The sequence below is a fragment of the Crocodylus siamensis genome, chromosome 4 (genome assembly GCF_052110815.1).
Source record: "Crocodylus siamensis isolate JL-2025a chromosome 4, ASM5211081v1, whole genome shotgun sequence".
In the NCBI taxonomy this organism is placed as follows: domain Eukaryota; kingdom Metazoa; phylum Chordata; order Crocodylia; family Crocodylidae; genus Crocodylus; species Crocodylus siamensis.
Window position 1 is genome coordinate 473234 of NC_143398.1, and position 5308 is coordinate 478541.

The following is a 5308-nucleotide window of genomic DNA, read 5'->3' on the forward strand; positions in this document are numbered from 1 at the left end:
AAGGGTCAGCCAGGACCAGGGAGGGGTGCCCGGGCCTGGGGAGAAGAGTCTGGCTCAGGGCTCGGCCATAAGCTCTCACACCAGGAGTGAGAACGACCCCTGGACCAGGGAGACACAGGAGAACCAGTCGCTTCCCTCACTGCTGCATCCCTGGCAGCCCCAGTCTGTCTGCAGCTGCTCCAGGCCCGGTCCTCCATGCTGCCCAGCCCAGCCTGTCCCCTCAGAGCAGCCCTGGGCTCCTGGGACCTCTCTGAGCCCAGGCAAATTCATCCTGTGACCCTGAGCAGGAGCCAAAACTCATGGTGCTGCTTGGGTAGAGCCGTCGGCCTGGCTGGAAATCTCAAGGACCAATGCCAAGCTGCGACAGCCAGGGGAGCTGCCCAGTCTCCCCCCACCACAGCTGGCAGGTCTCAGCCCTGGCCCAAAGCTGGGCAGGAGGCTGCAAGGGGGAGAGATGTGGAGCTGATGCTCTCCCAGCCAGGCCCAGGACAGACGCAAACAGCCCTGAAGCTACTCAAGGGGGGCTGGGACAGGGGGTGCGAGGGAGGCAGCTGCCCAGGTTCATGGTGTAACTTGGGGAAGGAAAAACCACTGCACTGGGGGCTTTTGGGATTTGAACCCAGGACCCTTCACACACAAAGCAAAAATCATACCAGAGAAGGCTCCTCTTGGGCTCTGCTCTAGGTTCAGGGGCAATGCCAGCCAAACTCTCCTACCCAGCCAGCATGACTCCAAACTCCCAGTGCCCGGAGCAAAGGACCCAGATGGGCCTGCAGTCCTCCTGGAGGGGGAAGCGCTGCCCTGCCCCGCACCCTGAGGGGGCCCAGGGCTGCTGTGGAAGGTGGTGTGGGGGGTGCATCCTTCTGTGCTGCCCCCTGACCAGCCCTGTGGCTGCCAGGAGCAGGGGAAGGTGGGGCAGGAAGGTCCAGTATGATGCCTTTTCTCCCAGAAGGAGAAAACACCTGCTGGGACCAGCAAGGGGGGGAGGTGGCACTCTGCTCAGCCTTCTCCCTGGCCCCAGAAGTGGGTGACAGGGCCCCAAGAGGGGGGACATGGGAGAAGCAGCTGGGGCTGGATGACGGGGCTCCCTGGCCTGTGTGCAACACCCCTGGGCTCCAGGGGATGATCCTTGCTGTGGGTACCAGAGGTTCTCCGGTTCCAGTTTTGGATGAGGCCACGTCAACCTGCCCAGCAGCAGCAATTCCAGCCCCCAAGTCAGTCCTTGCTGAAATGCCTGAAGCTGGAGGCAGACAGGGCTGGCTCACCCCAGACAGGACCAGCATTTCCTTCCAGCTCTTGACCTTGAACTTGACAGCCAGTCCCCCAGCTCATGTCATGCAGTCACCTCCTCAGAGGTTGAACACAGTCCTAGGGCCATTTCTGCAAGCAAGAGGGTGAAAGAGCGGGTCCTTCAGCAGTCACAGCCCAGGATCTCCCTCACCCTCTTTGGAAACAAAGCTGGAATCAGTTTGTAGATGGGGCTAGGCTGGAAACTCCCACTGCACCCCGAGGCGAGACTGCCCTCGACCGGGTGCTGGGAGCGCCAAGCCACAGAGACACGGACAGTGCCAACCCCACAGCTACTGAAGCCTCAAAGCAACAGCCTCATAGTGGCTCGTTGGTCTAGGCCGGGTATGAGTCACTTTGGGTACTTCTCATGGATTCAGTGGGGACAGCAGGCTCCTCCATCTGAGAAGTTTGGGGTTGGCTGAGAGATGAGACACTTGTCCAGGATGTGGACCTAGGACATCTTGCACCCTAGGGATGCAGTTAGGAGGGTCAGGAGCACGGCAGTGGTCACCCCAGCAGTGCCCGGCTGGGCCTAGGGCTGTGCTGGGCGGGGAGGGGAGGGCAGCAGGCGGCTTGGGGAAGGACGCCTGGGAGTCCCAGTCGGATACAGGGAGTGGGGACGTGACGTTCACCCTGCGTAAGCCTGTGCCTGAAGTGAATAGGAAGGGGACTGTGGAAGCCACCGAGCAGAGCCCTGTGTGAGAGGTGTGAGGACCACAGCCCAGACTGCAGAGGGGTCACCCCAGAGGGAAGGGAAGCTGGGAGCCTACACACAAGCACGTGAAACACCCTGGGTGCTTTCCCTTGTGGCTCCTGTTTCTCTCTGTGCAGCCCGGCACCAAGGGGTGTGCTGAACCCTGTGTGGGACCTGCCCTTGAACCAGGAGGGTCCTTGCAGTTTGTGGGTTTTGTATTTCCTCCCCTCGGAGGGCCAGATTGTGACTGTAGGGGTGGAGGAGACCATGGAAAGTGGGTGACGGGGGAACACCCTAAGCTTGAGATTGTGCTGTGTGGCACCAGAGGAGCTGGCACCTGAGGTCACAGGAGTGACCAGACCTGAGCCAGGACACTGCAGCCCTGAACAGGGACCCGGGCTGGAGGTCTCAGCACGAGTAAAACTGGGCCAAGTCGAGGGAGGAGCCTTGCAGATACAGGGAAGATTTCTTCCAAAGTGAGCCTTGCCCTGTGGGCAGGCTTCGCTACTCATTTCAACACCATGGCGTGGCAGGCGAGACTGCTGTCCAGGGGAGAGGCAGGAGGGTGAAGGCACTAGCGGGGCTCTAGAGCCAGGCACCCTGCAGCAACACTTGCAAGTGACCCACACCCTGCAACACAGGATGTACCAACCCTCCTGCATACAAGCCCCCACGGCTCCCTTCTTCAACCCCTCAGCCCAGCCGCCGCTGCCCTGCAAGGCGCATACACTCTCTGTGTGTCTGTCAGTCCTAGCTCCCGCTGTCCGTCTGTCTCCACCTGGGGAAGCTCATAGGGGCAGAGCTGCTGCCCCTTCACTTCGTTCCCTGCACCAGTTGTTCAGACTGGTGAAAAAGCCCAGGCCTGTGGTCCAGACCAGGCAGGGAGTCCCCTGCCCAGCACCAGAGGGGAGAGTGGAGAAACTGGCTTGGTGGCAAAGAGTGGAGAGGGATGGTCCTGAGCAAAGGGGTGGGAAGGACAGAGTCCCCTGAGGCCCAGCCTACAGTGCCCAAGTGATCCGCCCTGCTATATCAAGGGGGCAGCGGGGACTGAGCCAGTACTGAGGGTTGGGCCCAGCCAACAGAGTGAGAGACAGCTTTATTATTTTCCAGTGGGCAGATGTGGACAGCGGGGGCCCTGGGCTCCTGTGGGGAGCGGCTGTGGGCCAGCAGTGGAAATCCCATGCCCTGGCACCTCCAAGCCCTGCATCTCCCCCACTGCTCAGCAAGGACAGCAGGCACCCTATAGAGGGGGGATCAGAGTGCTGCCCACATCCCCAGTGCCACAGCAGACTGCTCCAGATCAGCCCATCTTCATGGTGCCCTCCAGTTCCCCCTGTGCTCACTCAGGCACTGCTCTGACCCCCAGGACCACTTCTTCTCCCCCATCTGGCTCTCAGAGCTGCACTCCTTCTCCTCAGGCACAGGCAGCTGCACCTGCACCAAGGGACAAGACTCTGGTCTCCCCTGGGGACAACTCTCCCCACACGATGAAGCAGGGAGTCACAGCAAGCAGATCGGGGCAGTCTCCAACCCTGTGGCCAGGCCCTTGCTAACCTAAGCCCCAAGACAAAAAGGTCATTGAGGTGTCCTGGGGGCTGAGGCACATCTCAGTAGGGCTGGGGGTTGACCCCCAGCCCATGTCCTATATCCACATCTGGGGTGTTCCCTGTTGCTTTCCTCAAAATCGGTTGCTTCTGCCTTGTGTCTGTGTGCCATGGCTCATCCCTCCCACTGGGCCTGGCACTATCACCTGGCAGCGCCTGGCTGCTCCAGCTTCATAGATTTCATAGACATCAGGGCTGGAAGGGACCTCGGGAGATCATCGAGTCCAGCCCCCCACCAAAGGACAGGAAGTCACCCAGGGTCACAGGATCCCAGCAAGATAAGCATCCAATTTTCTCTTGAAGGTGTTCAATGTAGGTGCTTGAACCACCTCCAATGGCAGACTGGTCCAGACCTCAGGGGCTCAGACAGGAAAGAAATTCTTCCTTATGTCCAGCCTGAAACGGTCTTGTAGTAGTTTATGCCCATTCGACCTCGTCGTCCCTTGGGGTGCTCTGGTGAACACACGCTCCCCCAGATCCTGGTGGTCACCCCTGATAAACTTATAGGTGGCCATCAGATCACCCCTGAGCCTGCGCTTTTCCAGGCTAAAGAGTCCCATGGCTCTCAGCCTGTCATCGTAAGGTCTGTTCTCCTGACCTCTGATCATACACGTGGCTCTCCTCTGGACTCTCTCAAGCTTCTCCACATCCTTTTTGAATTGTGGAGCCCAAAACTGGACACAGTACTCCAGCTGCGGCCTCACCAAGGCCGAGTACAAGGGGAGAATGACGTCCCGGGATTTGCTCGAGAAGCATCTATGGATGCACGCCAGCATTTTGGTCGCTTTACAAGCCGCAGCATCGCATTGCAGGCTCATGTTCATCTTGTGGTCAATGATGACCCCCAAGTCCCTTTCATCCGTAGTGCTATCCAGTGTAGCACTGCCAAGCCTGTAAAGATGCTGCAGGTTTTCCCTTCCAAGGTAGAGAACGCTGCATTTTTCGGTGTTAAACACCAGCAGGTTCTCATCTGCCCATTTGCTGAGCCTGTCCAGGTCAGCCTGGATCACCCGCTTGTCTTCTGGGGTGGATGCTTTGCCTCAAAGTTTAGTGTCATCGGTGAACTTGGCCAGTCCACTCCTGACTCCAATGTCCACATCATTAATGAAGATGTTGAACAGTATGGGTGCAAGGTCAGAGCCTTGGGGGACCCCACTGGTCACAGGACACCATGATGATTGACTTCCATGAGTTACTACCCTCTGGGCCTGACCACGGAGCCAATTCCCCAGCCAGCAGATCATGGTGGACCCAAGGCCCCAGCTGGCCAGTTTGGCCAAGAGGTGATCATGGGATACCAGATCAAAGGCTTTTATGAAGTCAAGATATATGACATCAATCTCTTCTCCCTCGTCCAGGTGATAGGTCACCTGGTCGTAGAAGGAAATGAGATTGGTCAAGCAAGACCTACCCGCAACAAACCCGTGCTGGCTGTCCCTTAGGATGTAGGCATCAGCCAGTCCATTAAGAATGGCCTCCTTAATAAACTTTTCTAAGATTTTCCCTGGGATAGAAGTCAGGCTGATAGGCCTATAGTTAGCCGGATCCACTTTCTTCAGCCATGTGCAACCCCTGGGGAAGGTGTGCAGGAGGCAGGAGAGCTGCACATGGGCAGCAGCCTCATTTCTGGACTGACTTAGTACATCACAGGGGTGTCTCTGCTAACATAGGGCCAAGCCGTGTGTGACCTGGCCTCTGCCTCACGACTGCCTGCCTCAGC